At 37.7% G+C, this 19,943-nt stretch overlaps 1 long non-coding RNA gene across 1 annotated transcript in view; it reads left to right on the top strand.

The window, feature by feature from the left end:
• The first annotated feature begins 782 nt into the window (after nt 1-782).
• Nucleotides 783-19,943, top strand: part of LOC135212606 (uncharacterized) — a 43,815-nt gene continuing 24,654 nt past the window's right edge. The window contains exons 1-2 of the long non-coding RNA XR_010313938.1: nt 783-1,685; nt 14,873-15,007. This is a non-coding gene — a long non-coding RNA (uncharacterized LOC135212606). The remainder of the gene's footprint in view (nt 1,686-14,872; nt 15,008-19,943) is intronic.

The raw sequence follows: 19,943 nt of genomic DNA on the forward strand, positions 1-19,943 counted from the left end.
ACGCAAAACGTCATTTTCCAAGAGTTAAGAAATCCCTGTCTTCTTCAGCTTCCAACTTTGGCCTCCAAAACCCTGAGGTTAAACAAAAAAAAATGCTTAAACTCCGATGACTCAACGCCAAAGCATGCCACTTATAAACACACACCTGTTGAAAACAACCATTCACATTTCTTCTAAGAATTCTCTCTCAAGACACAGCGGCCGGGTAAAAGTGATCTTGTTATTTAAGCACTCGGTGATTTTCTATCTACTACGCAATGCAATGCAATATGTGACCTTGTAACATAGTTACTTTGAGGATAAAAAGAAACATGAACATTAAATGTTTGGGTGTATAATTAAAGTTTCTGATAAAAAAAAAAAAACTTAAAATATATCTACTATTCGAGGCAATGCATATACAATATATGGCCTTGTAACATAGTGAGTAACTTTGGAGATAAAAGAAACATGAACATTAAATGTTTGGTTGTATAATTAAAGTTTCTGATAAGAATAAAAAAAAAACTGAAAATAATCCGTTCATAAGAGGAATCTGCAAACAAAATCAAGACGAAAATACCACCAGCCAAATTCCTCCATCATTACCCTCCACCACATTCCACCGAAAAGCGACTCGATCACATAAACGCTTCTGACAAGAATCCCCCTCCTAAATCTTAAATACCTTCCCTTAAATAATCTTTCGGACACCCTCCCTCCCCCTTCCCCCCCAGCCATTCTAACTAAATACCTTTATAGGTACCCCACTCCTTACCCCTCCTCCTCCTCCTGCCCTCTCACTCTCAGGCGTCCCGGGCTCCTCCTCGACTCGACAGAACGACGACGTCGAGGCGTAAAGCACACTCGACATACATGTTGTAGTTACCTGCCACTCGGCAGGGGCCAAGACATAATGGGTTTAAAGAGTGGAGGAGGTCTGACTTCGTGTGTGTGTGTGACACTCAGTGCCGTCGGTAAAGGCTGCGCCCTCCATAACTGCGAGTTGTTTACATTAGTGTTGCACGCAAAGTCGATGTGACCTCAGTTCATGTGCAAATTGATGGGTGTTCCGGGTGGAAATAATATACGTAACTTGCGCTATCAAGAATAATGAGGTCTGGGGTCACCTACAACTTCAAAAGTGACCTCAAACCATGTGTGATTTTAAAGATACTCCAATTGGACTTCGAAACATATTAAAACAGTTGCTAGAAAACGTCCGATTCACTCAAAGCTTGTAAAAGTTCCCATAAAAGATGTTGTCCAATTGAGAGACTTTACAATAAGTGTTACAAATATTCAAACGGAAGGAAATCAAAGCACACATTAACGATATAAACATCTTGAAACGTGACCTCAAAACATGCAACCGTATTGTAGATTAAGAAAACGACTGAAAAGGCTCGCGTGTCATTATGGACACAAAAAGACAAGGAGTTTCTCGAGGAAAAGGAAAAATTGCTTGTGTAAGGAGGATATGTGAAATATACAAAGTGGAAAACTAAGCTGGGTACGTTAACCGGAAACGTTTCTGTGCGCAGAAAATGTTTTGCTGAAACCACATGCTGCTCAAGACTTGTACAACGCGTATGGCATGAAGAGTATTTTCGTATCACATAAGAAGAAACAATTATCACATACCATGGCTTGTACATCCAAGGATATGCCGAAATTCACATACATTTTCCCAACACCACAAAAAGGTAAGCAGGACACACGAAAGTTTAATATCATTTGGTTGTAGTGAATGAAAATACCTAATAATGTTACTAACCTCACTTTTAAATATTCATTGCCGTTTCATTCCAATATATTAAAATTGCTCCAAGTTGTAAACATAAGAATCGATATCCAAGAAGCTTAACTTTAGAGTGGAAGACTACCTACACCAAAGACTATTTATCATTTGTCCAGCTTATGTTATGTAGTCGTTGTCAAGCAATCAGTTTAGAGTATTTTACCGTTCCATATGTGATAATATATGAAATACTAACCAGAGACAGGTGTAGGTACAACCCTATGAAAGCACACGAACGAAAACGTTGAATAAGGCATATTATTTCTTCAAAAATTGTCAATGTTTCTAATTCAGAATTAAACAAATGATTAACTGTCTGTAAAATGCTATTTTGTACAATTTTCAACTGAAAACGCAATTTTACACAACTTTCAACAGAAAATGCAATTTTGCACAATTTTCAACTGAAAATGCAGTTTTGCAGAATTTTCAACAGAAAATGCAATTTCGTGCAATTTTCAACTGAAAATGCAATTTTGTGCAATTTTCATTTTTAACCGAAAATGCAATTTTGGACAATTTTCATTTTTAACCGAAAATGCAATTTTGGGCAATTTTTAACTGAAAATCATATCGTGTCTAGTACAAGGAAATTCAAATTGAGCTCCCTCAGAGAGAGAGAGAGAGAGAGAGAGAGAGAGAGAGAGAGAGAGAGAGAGAGAGAGAGAGAGTCTTTTCCCAAGAAATTCCGTACACATTTCCCAACGGAACCTTTGCAACAGAATGAAACGAAACAACTGTCATTTATAAAGCAAAATCCAATCGCGATTCCAGGAAACTCCTCGATCAATGATTGACTGGTCAGGAAAACCTACCTCTTTTTTTCTTTTTTTTATTTTACCAGAAAACAGAATGGAATCACAAGACAAAGATGGAATACAAAATGCTGATTGGTAATACATCCATAAAACGACAAGTGACGCAATCAATAAGTGTGACTCTTCTTCTATTAATCTCTCGGCTGAACGTCCGCATTCGCACAAACGCAAGGCACAAACACACGGAAGCGCACGCGCAAACAAAACAATCATGATACATACAAATACAAAATGGACGAAGCAGAATCACACTTTTCCAAGTAATCGAAGTTTTCTATTTCTGGTGACTCAAAGAGCTACAAAGCAATGATTGCATCACAAGTATCCTTTCAGTTCGGTTCTTTTAAACGTTTGCTATTCCACTTTCTTCTCTTAACGCTATTTTGTTTTTGCTTTAATCGTTTTCATTCGATGCCAAAGTTTTTCTTTATCCAATACGAGTGAAATTCGTGTTCCGTCTACTTGAGGTTTTGTATCTCAAGCTAAGATTTCCAGCAGACGTTCTCCCCTTAACGATCGAGAATCGATTCTTTAAGTATTTTCCTTTTGTTAACCTATTCTGTCCCATTACATTGTTGCCTTGAAACGTTTCAGACTTCACCCATCCTATAGTAGATTCACATCAACCGTGCATTTGATGTCTAGGCCCGTCCGTTACGACGCTCCTGATTGGCTGTTGATAAGCCAGTCACAGGGCTGGAAACTCTGTCTTTCTCAAGAGTTCACAAAGGCAGGATGTATGTTCCACCACCTCTCCTGAGGGATACTTCTTTCAAACGTATCCTAGGGAGAGGTGGAACACACATCAGGGCCGTGTGAACTCTCGAGGACTGATAGTTTCCAGCCCTGTGACTGGCTTATCAACAGCCAATCAGGAACGTCGTAAGGGACGGGCCTAGACACCAAATACACAGTTGATGTGAATCTACTACAGTTTCCGCTCTTGAAACGTTCAAATCCCATTCCCTTTATTTCTACAAACGTTCTCGACCTACCCACTTTTTGCTACCATTCCTAAAAACGTTTTCGATCTGCCTGGGCCGGGCCAGGATTGCCGGCTGACAAATTTCAATAAAGGACAATAATGAGAAATGTAGCCATATTTCTTAAAATTAGGGTTTACATGTATCCACAAGTTTGAATATACTTTGACCATACTTTTACACAAGCTTCTAGTTTTTAAAGTTATATTTGTTTTGACTTTTGGAAGACCTCAGCAATTGAAATAAAGGACGGTTGGCAATCCGTGACCTACTGCATTTTCACCCTTTATCAAAATGGTATTTCAATTCCCCCTCAAGTTGCTTCATTGATTTGACCAACATAAGGCAATCTGCAATAAACTAGTTAGGACCTGTAACAACTGACACTTGAGGACTGGAAACATTTCCAAGAAACAGCCTAGTATGTTTAAAGGACAAAATTGGTCGGGTAACCATCCATCATTTGCACAAGATTTCACCAAGAATTCCATCTCTCGATGTAACAAAGTGAAACTGGAGCATAATGGGTACAAAACCAATTGGGTCTTAAACCTACTAGACCCACTCTGCCAATGTGGAATCAGAGGAATTTGTTTCTGGTGATTAGAAAGTCATTTCTCGATATAATGGGGTTCGTTCGTTTGTTTGTATGGTGTTTTTATGTTGCTTAGAACCAGTGGTTATTCAGCAACGGGACTAACGGCTTTACGTGTCTTCCGAATCCCACATTAGGCTGTAGGTCCCGTTGCTAGGCAACCAATTGGCTCCTAGCCACGTAAAAAAAATATCTAATCCTTCGTGTCAACCCTAGGAGAGCTCTTAATCAGCTGTGGTCTGGTTAAACTAAGATTTTATTTTTTTTTAAAACCTACCAGACAATTTCTGGAAAATGTTTACAGTCCTCAAGTGCCAGTTGTTATAGTTCCTTATGTAGTTTATTATTGCAAATTGCCTTACATTCGTATATCAGTTACGCAACTTGAGAGGGAATTGAAGTACTGTTTTGATAGACTTTATCTACAGATTATTTCTAGATTCATTTTTAGTAATGATTTTACGATAAAAAGCCTACTAGCTTTCAAAGAAACTGTCTGATTTATTGCGTTCTGGTATTGTTTACCCTTACACATGCCCCTACTGCCAAGTGGGTGATTTGGGTAGTTTCAGAAAGGCGCTCAAAACAAGCTACTGCCAGCATGCGGGAAGGATTCAAGGATCACACACACACACACAGAGAGAGTGTTTGTTTGTATGGTGTTTTTACGTTGCATGGAACCAGTGGTTATTCAGCAACGGGACCAACGGCTTTTCGTGACTTCCGAACCACGTTGAGAGTGAACTTCCACCACCAGAAATACACATCTCTCACCCATCAATGGAATTCCCGAGAATCAAACTCTCAGCCACCAAGGTGGCACGCCAACACCATACCGACCACGTCACTGAAGGCGCTCCTTTTTTTTGTCGTTTCTTTTTTTATGGTTCTTAGTCCTGTGTTTTATCTATTGAATGTGAACTTTTTTCTTTCAAGTTTCCTTTTATTAGTTTTATTCTAACGTCTATTGTAATTCACTGAATTCCTTACATTAAAAAAATACTAATGTTTCCATATTCACCCACTCTGCAGTCCAAGAAACACTACTTACTTTATTTACGTTCTGTTCCTGACCATTTTGTGACCATATTGGTCAGTAATATCAATATTTAAAAGAAATAATTAAAGACACTTTAGGTAGAATCGGATACCATGGGAAAACGTCAAAAAGATATAACAGTAGATCAGCGAGAGAGAGAGAGAGAGAGAGAGAGAGAGAGAAGAGAGAGAGAGAGAGAGGAGAGAGAGGAGGAGAGAAGAAGAGAGAGAGAGGCATGTCGAAGGGATTCAATTCCTAGTCTAAAGGGAACGAGCCTCCTCGAGAGAGAGAGAGAGAGAGAGAGAGAGAGAGAGAGAGAGAGAGAGAGAGAGAGAGAGAGAGAGAGTCTAAGGGCTTCAAATCCTAGTCTAAAGGAACGAGCCTCCTCAAGATATAATTGCGAGTCCCCCCTACCCCCACCCCCCACAATTACACGGGTGGAAGGCAACGGCTATTTATTGGATAATCATCCCGCCATCTCCTTACTCACCCTGCAATTACCTAATAAGGAGGAATACCAAAAGCTTCGCGTTACATAGTGCCACAAAAACTCTTAAAACACTCTCAAACTCACCTTACAAGCGGGATAGAAAACTATACCGGTATAAAAGAAGGACAAGCTGGAGTTCTTTATTTGACATAGAACAGAACATCGAATTTAGGCCAAAGGTCGAGCGCCGGGGCCCTATTCAGCGCTGAAAGGCAAATTGAGAGCAGTTGCAATATGAAACAACTGTTAGCGGAGGATAGACAGTAAGTTGGAAGAGAGAATATGAACTGAAGTACAATAAAAGGAATGAAAAGGGTCGCAGCTAGGTTTGTTTGTTTATATGGAGTTTTTGCATTACATGAAACCAGTGGTTATTCAGCAACGGCTTTACGTGACTTCCGAACCACGTCGAGAGTGAACTTCTAGCAGCAGAAATACACATCTCTCACTCCTCAGTGGAATGCAATAATCAAATTAGCGGCAAACGAGGGTGTCACGCCAACACCATACCGACCACGCCACTGAGGCGCTTACACAGCTAGGAGCCGAAGAGATGCAACAAAAACCCTCAAGTCAAGCCTACAGTGCACTGCGTGAGGTGCACTGATGGCACTATACACCTCCAGTACAGAAGCCAGAATAATAGGATTACAAATAATTGTACTGCAGCAGCTTACCCACATATATATTAATAATGATAATATACTAAGGCTCCATAGACCATAGACCATTACTGCTCACGGCAAGCGCACAAGTTACTCCGTCTACGAGGGCTCACCTCTTGCCACTTCTAGTCACCTGCACCACAGCACTGACCCTGCGCCTCCAAACACACAACAAAGGGATCCCTATATATTCCGACCTCTGACATGACGGACGCACCGGTTATTTTTAACGGTCCAATTTTACAGGTTAACGACAGATTTAAACTCCACTAAACCTCAACACCAATATATATGGCTTCTTACCGAATGTCTATCAATGGCATCCTATTGCCAGACATTTCAACAGCCTAATGATTTTGATTTCTTTCCTAAATCACGTCTGGTGAATCCACCTAGCAACTGTGAATAACATTTGAAATTGTTTAATTTTTCATATTCTGGTAGGTAGACTGTATATTAAAACCAAATACGTAACGAAGCCTGGTGCTGAAACGAATTCTTTGGTTATTTTCCTACGCATATCTTGAAGGATTTTGGAAGAAACCATACACATAAATAAAAGAATATCACCAAGATGATCACTCCATTCTCTCTCTCTCTCTTTCTCTCTTCCAATGCGTGGCTGGTACATTTCCCTAGACCTAGCAGACGTGACCAACAGACTTCATCTTTTAATCTTAAAATATAAAGATATCACCAAGGCGATCATTAAAATAGAATAGCTGACGCATTTCCCTAGGTCTAGTAGACGTGACCCGTAGATTTTATCTTTTAATCTTAAAATATAAAGATATCACCAAAGCGATCATTCAAATTGCATGGCTGACGCATTTCCCTAGGCCTAGCAGATGTGACCCAACAGATTCATCTTTTAATCCGTTTAATAACTGGATTACCGACAGATCAATTCAGCCGGTAAACTGACGTCACAAAATGAACGTCTGGCTAACGTCTTTTCATCCGGGAACTATTTTCCCCTGAAGATGAGTAATGGCAACAACATCATTATATCAACGCCGACACCAACCATAAACAAGTCAGCGAAATCTAATATTAATCTCGTGAGCTAACGGCGTCAATACATCTTCCTGAAGGCACGTTCGATCTGGAGTTGTACGCTAATATTCAATTCAGTTAAACTGAATATGGACTTTATGGCCAAGGCCAAGAACTGGGACCTATGAGGCCATTCAGCACTGAGACGGTTTGAAAGGTGTAACAGGAGGCAAATTCGCAGTTGTACTATGAATCAATTGTTAGGAAAGGGTGAAAAGTAAGATGGAAGGAACAGAATATGAATGGAGATACAGTAAAGGGAACGAAATGGATTGCAGCTAGGGACCAAAGGCACGCTGCAAAGAACCTTAAGTAATGCCTGCAGTGCACCGCATGAGGTGCACTGATGACACTACCCCTCAACGGGGTGTATGCATATACCACGCCAGATATACCAGGTTAGCCAGAGCGCAAGTATATGAACATTAGTCAAAGGAGTAATGACGTCACACGTCCTAGAGAGAGCATTGGCTGACCGTGACATATACAGTGGAGCAGTGCGTGCTATAAGGCAGTAGATTCACATCAACCGTGCATTTGATGTCTAGGCCAGTCCCTTACGACGCTCCTGATTGGTTATTGATAAGCCAATCACAGGGCTGGAAACTCTCAGTCTCTCTCGAGAGTTCACCTGGGTAGGATCTTCCACCTCTTTCAAAAGTATCCCTGAGGAGAGGTGGAACATACATCCTACCTATGAGAACTCTCGAGAGAGACTGGGAGTTTCCAGCCCCGTGAATGGCTTATCAACAGCCAATCAGGAGCGTCGTAAGGGACTAAACATCAAATGCAAGGTTGATGTGAATCTACTATAGGATGTGTATGCGATTTATGGAGGGAAAAAAAAAACACTTGAGGAGTATACGTTCAAATTTCCTATCGTTGTTAACATGGCGTTATTTCGGTAACAAAAATTTTAATTCACGTTTATATGAAGCCTAATACTGGGCACTTGCTCAATCAGACGAATAATATAAAATGTAACCGTCTTTGCCTGTTATTACTAATTTCAAATTACCTACATACAACTTGGAATTCTATTTCACATAGTCAAAAAATTAGTTCGAGATCACTAAACTAATTTGAAAAAACCATCTTTTATAATCCCCTGGAAAATGAAAGGTTGGAAGCAAAAGGTCTTCGAAAGTTCTACCTGCCTGTATACTTTGCCGTTTTCAATGATCTTGCACAGAAAACCACTCGATATCTCTCCCCCTCTTTCAACAGATTAATAAAACGTTATATGTAGTCTCAAACTAAAATGTAAGACTTTTCCTACAATAAGATATGGCATACAGATTAAATATACAATTCATCATCCAAAGTTCACAAAGGCCTTAGAACATGAGAGGAGAGAAGATGGACCAAGATCCAGATTGAGAGAGACGGACGGAGAGAGAGAGAGATAGAGAGAGAGTAGAGAGAGAAGAGAGAGAGAGAGAGAGAGAGAGAGAGAGAGAGAGAGAGAGAGAGAGAGAGAGAGAGAGTCATCCATCCCTTCTCACCGCTCATCCTATCTCCGGAAGTATCTGTGGTTTCTTGGGGGGAGAAGTCTACTTAAAACATCTCTATTTATAGACAAGACAGGAAAGGGGAAATGTCTGGCTTAAGCAAACATTTGATATTACATCAGGCATAAAACGGTTATAGTCGTGACTGAAATCTCCTGTCCCTCATTGTTTTGACACTACTTTACTCTGAAACCCACTCCAAGAGAAATTAGTTTTCATCCGTATTTTATTACACTTCTAACTTATCTCGGCAATAGTCTTTTCATGATTTGAACGGCTTATTCCACTGCAGCTTTCTGAACTTGTTAACTGCCCTTTTGGGCGGTTCTATATTAAGACTAGGATAATATCAATAATAATAGTGAAACATTTACTGTCAAAATGTCCACAGCAAAACTGGTATTTCCACACACGCCTCACCATGATACAAGATTACCAAAGATTGTGATTTATGAACCACTGGTCTAAACAAATTGCCAAACGATGCTAGCATCACTTCGAACACTTTTTAAAAAACTGCCATATCGCACGAATTGCGTATCATATCATTACCTCGTGAATAAACTTATTTCATTGGCAAATACATTAAACTAATAATGGCAAATTAACTCATCTGGATGATAAAGAAAAATTAATTCTAACAGCAAAGGAGCACATACACCAGCCGCCATGCAACAGCGGCTTGGCAGTACTTACATGCAACGGCTAAAACAAAGCTTGTGACTCACCTTACATGAAAAAATGCCCTTGAATAGTTTCGACACCACAAAAATAATGCACAGAGACAGTGATATGCAACAACATTCGGTGGTAAACACCATATCATTGCGAAAAACGGCACAATTGATCAGAAAACCTGCCAGACTCTGCCCACCCAATGGTCGAGCGCAAGAGAGAAACTTGGACAGAGCTAACCTTCTTTAAATACTACATTTGACAGCTGAATGTGGTTGTGCATTACAGGCTTTGGCAAGATGCTATTAGGATGCTAGGGAGACTTGTTGAGTTGGATAAGGGGAGAAATAGCCAGATTAATCATGGACATGAGGTGGAATTATCTTCAAAGGAAAATGATAACCAGCCAAATGTGGGGAATAAAGAAGGAATAAAAATGGAGGATGAAACACTCTGAACAAGAATAAAATGAATTAAGAAAAATTTTGTATTTATATAGACAGAAGAAACATACTAACAAAAAGAAAACTCAAATAGGTATAAATTTAGAAAAAAATGTAATTCAAATTCAATTTCTTAACAACTGCATCCACATCCACATTAGCATTGCAAACAACATCTGCATCCGCAGTTTGAGAATTCGGATGTGCGGATGTCACCCCCTGCTCAGTGTTTAATAGTTCATATTCATACATTGTAGTTAACTGAAAGCAGATTTTGTGTTGTTTGCTAAAATTGGTTTGTTTATTTTATTATACATAATTATCCTTGTAATTTAATGTCATTTACAGTAGTTGTAATCATCAAGGATATTGCATTTTCTAAGAATCTCTCTCTCTCTCTCTCTCTCGCTCTCTCTATAATGCGATGAATTGCTTTGAGTGTTGTTACCCTTATCTTGCAATGAGCATGAAATGACCTTGTACTAAGACAACTAAAACATTTATTTATCGCTGTTACTGTTTTTATGTTCATATGAAAGTATACACACACATACATGAGTAACACTTACAGTGGAACTTCGACATACGAAAGTCCCTATTCATAAAAAATCCAAGTTACAAAAGCAAAGACGAAGATTTTTTTGCTTCTGTATACGAAAATAATTCAGGTTGCAAAAGGGTGTACTGTAAAGTCCGAGATTCGCCCGGACCGCCGAGAACAATTTTAAAACTCGCGCGCCGCCAACTGAGTAGACTCGCCACCATCTTCCCGCTCTCCCATATTGGTTCCTGATGCTAGTCACCGCCCTAAGATCCTGCTTTCCTATTGTTCAGCATCTGTCCCATCATCCCTCTACATAAAGGTGTCCTTCGACCATTTCGTCGCATCAGCGCTATCGTATGCACGTGGAATTCATTCGTTCACTCGTGTTAGTGATTTCACTTTTTTGTATACTTTATCATGTTGTGTGTGAACTTAATTAGCCATGGGTCCCAAGAATGTTGCTGAAGTTCACGGAAAGAAGAGAATCCTTTCTATGGAGACAAAGATAGATAATTAACAAGTATGAAGCTGGCATGCAGTTGAGTGTGTTCGCTAAGGAATACGGCCGAAATCCATCGACGATAGGCACCATCCTTAAGCAGAAGAAAGCCATCAAAGCAGCTACACCTTCCAGGGCGTGACTATTTTGAACAAGAGCCACGTGCATGATGAGATGGAGAGGATGCTTCTTGTATGGATTAAAGACAAAGAAATCTCTGGCGATATGACAACTGCGACGGCAATCTGCCACAAGGCCAGCGCTACTTTCGGTGATCTGATTGCCCAGGCCGAAGACGACGGAGGAGAAGGGACATCGTGGGTGGTTTGATAAATTACGTAAACGGAATGGCATCCATTCAGCGGTGTGGCATGGGGAGGCTGCCAGCTCGGACACGAAAGCGGCCGAAGCCTTTATTAAGACGTTCGACAAGATGACGATCAAGGAAGGCTACAGTTCTCTGCAAGTCTTCAACTGTGACGAGACTGGCCTTTTTTGGAAAAAAATGCCTCGTCCGACGTACATCATGGAGGAAGAGAAGAAGCTACCCGGGCATAACCCTATGAAAGACAGGCTTACGCTCGCACTTTGTTCCACACAAGTGGGGATTGTAAGGTCAAGCCCCTACTTGTGTATCATTTCGAGACTCCTTGAGCCTTCAAGGCCCACGAAGTGCTAAAGGAGAAGCTTCCGGTCATGTGGAGGGCTAATGCGAAAGCTGAGTAACGAGACTTTTGTTCACCGAGTGGGTAAATCTGTGTTTCGGCCCGACAGTGAAGAAATTCTTGGAAGAGAAGTGCCTCCCTCTGAAATGTCTGCTGTTGTTGGACAATACCCCTGCTCACCCTCCTGGCCTCGAGGAAGATATCCTAGTGGAGTATTCTTTCATCCAGGTTCTTTATCTTCCGCCTAAGACCACCCCTCTCCTCCAGCCCATGGACCAGCAAGTGATATCGAACTTCAAGAAGCTGTATACAAAACATCTTTTCAAAAGATGTTTCGACATCACCAATACCACAAACCTCACCTTGCGTGAATTTTGGAAGGAACATTTCGATATCGTCATATGCAACCGACTCATCAATCAAGCTTGGCAGGAGGTTTCAAGGCGAACCTTGAATTTTTCGTGGAGGAAACTCTGGCCTGATGCCGTATCCGCCCAAGACTTTGAGGGATTCAACATGTGCAAAGCTAATGCAGATTCAGAAACAGCTGACGATCCTGAAACTGTTTCCCAAGCAGATCTTTATGAGATTGTTGCACTCAGCAAGTCCATGGGGCTGGTCGTCGACGAGGACGACATCAATGACCTTCTCGAGGAGCACCAAGAGAAGCTTACGACAGATGACCTGAAGGAGTTGGAGGCCATGCAACATAACGTCGTTCAAGAAGAGTTCTCTAGCAGTGGCGAAGAGGAGGAGGACCCTATGACAATGGCAGAAATTAAGGATGCTCTAGCTGCTTTTCATGAGGTGCAATCATTTGTAGAAAAGACACACCCCGAAAAAGCTTACACAGGTCGTATGCTTGCACAGTTCGATGATGTTTGCCTGAGTCGTTTCAGGAACATTTTGAAAAGCAGGCAGAAGCAATCTTCCTTGGATAGTTATTTTTTAAAGAGGCCTTTAGTAGTAGTAAGCAAACAGGAAGATTCAATGATACGAAAAAACAGAGAAAGTTGAAAGTGGTGATGAGAGAAAAAAAAAAAATATATATATATATATATATATATATATAGATAACAAAAGAAAAATTTTTAAAAAATGCAAAAATCAGAAAAAGGCGCCCCCACCCCAAAAAAAAAAAATTTTATTTCAAGTTTTTCGTAACGTTAAGTGTTAATGTTTTCTGCCATTTGTCCTCCTCTCTGTCGCCATTTTCGGAGATCGCCTCACTCAAAAGGTAAGGTTCCACATTTTACTACATATGTATGAGCATGTACGTACAGTATTTCTTGTACCATGTACACTAATACACTTTATTTACAGGTACAGTAAAGGTTATGTTAGGTATTGAATGGTCCAAATTGTTGTATTTCATTGTTTATTGGTCAATTTAGCTTTATTATAAAATTTACTGTGGTGTTTTGTAGGGCTTGGAACGAATTAGGCAATTTACATGTAAAATGTAGTTCGAGATACGAAAAAATCAGGTTACTTTCAGTTAGTACATCAGATATTATGTGGTAACAATTTTGAATTAGTATATAGTATAATAAATTGTCTTTAACATTTAAATATATCTAAATTATTTAGATTTATAACATACCCTCATCTGCGAGGGTATGGTCATCAAATATCCACATCTGCATCCGCGTATTTAAAAAGATTGATATTTATATCCGCAAATTGAAAAAAATTTACATCAGCATCTGCAAATCCTATTTTCAGACACCCGATGCATCTCTACATAGTTAACACTGAGTTAGTGAGAAAAATGTGTAAACAATAGGGTACCAAAAAATAGACTGAAATTAACAAAATTCAGAACTGAAAATACTTTTTGTCAGAGGCTACCTAGGTGTAAGTTACAACTTATTACACGTTCTTATGAGGCCACTACGATGCAATTTTTTTTTTATTACATATTTATAATGAATTACTTAAAGACGACAACTGAACTACATATTGAGACCCTCATTGGGATCATCTAAGGGCTTTGTTCTTACGTGAGACAACTGAAAATTAGCGCAAAACAAGAGTTACAGAAGCTGTAGGGAGAGACCAAAGGGAATGAATGAAAAGTAATAAGTCAAAAACAATGGAGCAGAGGGGGCGAAGGGTCACTGCACAGAACTTTATAAGGAAAATTTTGACAGGACAGGAGAAACAAGATACTATTATACACAATTAGAGAGATTGGTTGTTCAAGTACAAAACAACCTAAAGAATCTGGTTCTTCTTTTCATGTGAAATGGCTTATTGCAAAATGCTCAAGGTTTTAACATTACTCAAATAACTGATCAATAACTAAGCACATTTTTTCATGCTAGTTTTCATTTTATTCACATTTTTGCCTACAACAGTCTGCTATCTGTCTACCACAGCACTGACAACATAATGTCAAAACATTAAACTATAAATAAAAAAAAGTAACTCAGCCTAATAAAAACAAAATACAAGCAAGTTCATCTGATCAGATGGAAACTGAACCTATTCCTCTCTATCAACATAGTTAGATTCCACTGACACGATTATTAGCATTATCAAAAACTAACATCCTTTGAAATCTGGCTTACCAAAGAAAAATTTAATTATACTAAATTTCTTTTATCTTCTCAAGCTGACTTTCTTTTCAAAACATTTAAAGACCTAAAATAAAGTAAAGATATTTTGAAATTTCTCTCATTTCTTTTATAGTAATACAAACCATTTACGCTTAGAGTAACCTAGCTGAGATATACTATTATTGAATCTTTTTGAATATTTTGCTCTTCATGCAAGGAATTCTAGTTGTTACATGAATTCTTTACTCGAATTCACAAACCTGATGCTGTGAACAGGTGTATATTAGTGTATATTCACAGACCTCAAAAAAAAAAAATAAATAAAAAATAAAAAAAAACTTTTAAAGGAAGTTAATACTAGAAAAAGGTCTTGAGGTAGCATTTTTCTCACTCATATTATAATCTTTTCTGGGTGGGAAACATATTTGGAATGAGTTTCTTTGTAAGATTTTTTTTTTTTTTTTTTTTTTTTAAGAAGCCTCTATTGTACTGCTGCTGGCAGCATTGTGTCGCCTTGACCTTGTACTGATTGCTAATGTATATTTCAGGCTGGCAGAAGGTTAAATGAAGATTATTCACACACAAAATTTGTTTATTCCAAAAACGTTGGAACAGCCCAGGAGAGTAATGAATTCACATCTTATAAAAGCCAAGTTAATTCAAAAGTTTTCTTCTACAGACAGGTAAGAAGAAATAAAGTATATTTCTTTTATGTCTATTAATATGTTCATCGGATCCAGTAAACTAAAATACCTAGTGTAGTGATTTTTCATCTGATTGTACTGTGAAATAAATGCAAAGGAAATTTTACAATCATATATTCAGGTATAGTATCTATTTTGAACTAAAGCAAAAACACCAGATGAATCAATAACTTCTAATAACTTCCCCTGACCCATCTATGGCACAACCCATCTGAGACACTAATACCCTTGAATGTTATATCTGTTTAGGCCTGTTGCCCTGTCACCAGCTGCAATCAAAAACTAACACTCCACGGCTCAGAAAACGATACAATTTATCAACTAAACAAGAAAAGAAATCAAAGCATCAAATAATGACGCATCAATCTGGAATGGCAAAATCATATACCTTAAATAAAACAAATGAGCAGTCAGTAAGCTTCATGTGTAAAGTAGACAAAATCCAATTATTACTGTAGTGACAGTCAGAATTCACTTTGAACTATAAAAATCAGCACAGCACAATCATCACATGTACTAGGAGCATCAGGGTAGGAAATCAGTACTACAATGCAATGAGTAGCCTAACCAGAGAGGTCTAATGTGCAAAATACCTCAGGCCCTCCTAGCCAAGAAAATTGTTCTTTTAGAGCAAAAAACAGGATGTAAACTAAGAAACAACAAAGAATTACTACTTTTAAGGTGTGTGAATAACATAATGGATGTGGCAATGAGGCAGATAATATGATCTGCCAGAAATCATCATAAATGAAGATGGAAAATAAAAAGAGAAATAAGAATAACCAGCAATGTGAACATAACAGAAATTTTGAGTTTCAAATGGCATTGAATATAATGGCCACAACTATGGACTGTCGTCCTTTAACAGATTAAATCGTTCTGTAATGTTTACGACCACTGAAAGATTATAACCCCTTCAACATCATTTTGATGAATTTTCAAAATAGTTTTGACCAATAAAAACTGTATTGATCCCTGTCATTTTAAATTTGTCTGTTCTATCATAACACCTACATTATTAACTTTGATTCATCATACAATGTAGGCATTGTTTCTATGCTCTTCTTCACCATCATAACCACTGTTCACCAAAAGAAGAATTTGGAAAAAGGATGACAAGTACCATAATGAAGATATTTTAATAATTATTTTATTTCTTAATAGATGATTTTAGCTGATGTCTCAAATAGATACAATCTCACAACACTGTATCACAAGAATGTACTGTATAAAAAATGTAATTTATATAGGGCTGGATACTATCAACAGTGTTTATTACTGGTCAAATTCCATATATAGAAGCAAAAGGAAGAAAGCCAACAAAGATCCTTCAATACTGTCTAATGCAACATGTAGATGTCAGTGACTAGAGAAGAATAAGAATATCACAGCAGTTGCTGAGGTCTTCTATGATTTTGCCTCATAATGGACAGTTATAACATTTTCTTAAAATTCAGCATCTCTGTAAAATACACAAACACCATGATGTCTTCACCTCTCTTTAATAAACCCAAGTACTAAAGTTACATTAAAGCATGCACTTAAAATCACATAACCTTGAGACAAATAAAAATTGCTGTTCTTGGAGTTCCCAAAAAATCCATGCTTAACATGGATAAAATTAACTTTACTTTGACATAGCTGATTTTTCATAATTATGGTTAATCATTACACCAATATTACCCCTAACCTTTCTATCAAAACTTTTAAAATGTTCGATATCATGAACTTACCAAGTAATAACGCATACGATTAAATATTGGTGAAATGTTTGTGAGGAAATCCCACATCTCTCGTGGTGTCTTATTCTCTAGAACCTCTTCCAAACTGCACCCTTCAACCAATAGATTTGTCATGCTACCTCCTTTCCTGCCCCTAATACCATTATAAGAGTCAAGTCCTTCCTCAAAGGAACTCCACTGTTCTTGTTCCTCACACTTGCTCACCATAGAAAAATATTCCTTTCCATTTTTCATAGAAGGTGACTCAGGCAACATATACTCAACACATGTCCCAGTAACGCCCGAACATTTAGACTCAAAGGAGGACCTTCGGTCCATGACATCGTACTCAGGAGGCATTGTAGTTGCAGCATGAGTGTAAAGTTCAAGGTATAAGGCTTCAAATTTATCCATTTCATTACTTAGCAATAACAGTGGATTATTTCTTGGATCCATTTTGACTGATTTTAGTGTTTACTCAGGAGAATGCAAAGATGAATCTAAAAGAAAGGAACACAACTCCAACTCCCAACATTTACACACACAAAGAAAGGAGAGACAGAGGCCTTAATTCTCAGAACCGAGATTGGAGTTTTTGCTTTGCAACAAGGGACTTAATTCTTAGTCCCTCCTGTAGGTGGCTCAAGAGTAAAACCATGACTAGAAAAATCTTCATTCCCTAAGAGGCTCAGATCCACACTAACATTTTCAGACCCCTTGAATGTTCAGAGATAGTCACTAACACTGAAACGCACTCACTATTAATGATCCATAGCCAGATTATGTTAATCTTTCTGTTAATTATTCGATTTGTATGTAATGTACACACTGTATTAATATCTGTTTAGTATAGAATTGTGGTCAGATGAAATTATCCTGTCACAGTGAAGAATAGATATTGTAGTAGTTTGGAAAACTTTAGCTTGAAGTCACTAAATAGTACAAAGATCAATTTTACTTCCTTGAATCAAAAATCTTCCTTCATAGAACAAAATCAGAATTTCTGAGAAGTGCACTTTGATATTTGTTACCTTTAGGTGATCTTTCAAGAGAGCTAACATCACGCCTGACCTTAACACCAAAACCTTTTTCAGTATACTATACTACTACTCTCACAAAACCACAGTCATAAAATGAACATATGTTGCGACATCAGCTTGTTCCACTCCATCCTCACTCACTGCTCAATCAAAACTACCATAACAACACCATGGACATTAACCAGAGAGAGAGAGCGAGAGAGAGAGAGTTGATATAAGCAGATGCTCTCAATGACCTGGTAAGCTAAGAAATAAATTATTAAAAACCATAATTGTAAATGTAATGTAAGGTCAGATTAACATGAAAAAAATATACTTTCAAAAATTCTTCTCGCTACGATGCAACCTTGTTTTTCTGAGAATCGATCCCAGCCAAGAATCAGACATCTGTTCATGAACACCTGCTCATGAACACCTGCAGAGCACAAGTGCACACAAAATGCTCTACCAAACAGAAAAATCAATCTATAAATTCCCTTACTAAACCTCTGGAGCAAATGCTATAATAAAAGTTGATCTAGTGAGTCTTTCAATACTTTCTCTAGCTTCTACATCACTACCTCATCCTTTTGGTACATCTCAGTTATGTTTAAGTTCTCGAAAAGTTTTTCAAATGGAATGAAATTACGGTAATCATAGTGTTCAAATGGAATGAAATTAATCATAGTCTATCTAATAATATACACAATTTTAACTTCACAACTAGCAGGACTGAGAATGTTGAAGATGGTAAAACATTTATAAAAGGATTTTGTTCAAAAGATCAAAGACCAACTCATATAGATGAAAAAATCTTGACTCACAGGGTTGGTCTCAAATGTTTGTAAACAATCCATTTGATTTTGTCAGAAAATTCAATGCTTAAAAATAATTCTTTTATGGGCAGGACTAAAAATTTTAATTCTACCCATACTTCTTCAAATGGATGTGCCCAATAATTGTTTGAAGATGGCTGTCATTTGGGCATTCATTCAACTCATGTTGTATTGTTGATGTTGTCATTAATATGTGTGGACAGTTATCAGATGCCATAATACAAGGTCAATTTGACTGTCAATCCTACTGCTGGTGTAATTCTGTTTTTCATTTAATCTTTCTACAAATCCTGCCACTTATTCATCAAATGAACTTCTTCATCTGACGCCAAGGGAATTTTGAAACAACTTTGAACCGGTGTAGTTAATTTTTAAAATTCCAGAAAATTACATTTTGTGAAGTTATATCTATAATATTCTTAAACAACAGAAAAGACTCCAGGTAATTCTGCTCTGAAAATAGTGCCTATATCAGGTATGAACAACTATATTTCTTTATCTGGAAATATTGCAATAAGACCCATACCTGTGGAGACTTTACATCCAACATATACTACATGATATAGTTCTGACCTTTATATTATATAAGACCTCTGAGATTCTGGAGACATTTTTTAGTCTTCTTACATTTTTCAACTTTTTAGATTTTGATGACTACTATTATCCTATGAAAGATATTTTTTAATAAATATACCATAAACCATGAAAATTTAATAAAATTTCAATATAGCACATTACCATGATGAAAAGTGGTAAATATTTCAATCCTATTGTGAATTTTTTTTTTTAAAGTGCATTCTACATGGAGGATTTATGACGTTCAAGTATATTTTACATTTTCTATAATGAGCTCCGTGGCTCAAATTCTAATGAACTTCATATTGGAAGGCAATTTACCACAATTTTACTCTGTAAAAACAGATATTTAATACGTATGTATCTTCTTTCTCTGGTTTATCATTTTTCCAAATTACAGTGAAATTTTTTTTACTACAGCTAATTTCAACCAGTGATATTAATCTTTTTTATTTTTTACATTTTTTTTAAATTTCACAATAAATTTTAATGCTTTATCTTTAAAGTGACACCAAAATTACACAGAGCAATCAATGAAATTTATTGCAAGGCCTTTTTGCTTGGTCAGTAAAGGATGAGCGGTTTGTCAATGACAGATTTTTATGCCCTCCCTGCCAACAATTCCTCAAAAGGTTAACATTCCACTATATGCTGCTTATGAAATTCTGACATGAGTAACTACATAAAATGGTACATGAGCAACCTTCATGTATTGTATCATGCAAGGAAGATATTCTATTATATTGCTGGAAGGATAATTCAC

This window comes from Macrobrachium nipponense, chromosome 41 (genome assembly GCF_015104395.2).
Source record: "Macrobrachium nipponense isolate FS-2020 chromosome 41, ASM1510439v2, whole genome shotgun sequence".
NCBI classification, from domain to species: Eukaryota; Metazoa; Arthropoda; class Malacostraca; order Decapoda; family Palaemonidae; genus Macrobrachium; species Macrobrachium nipponense.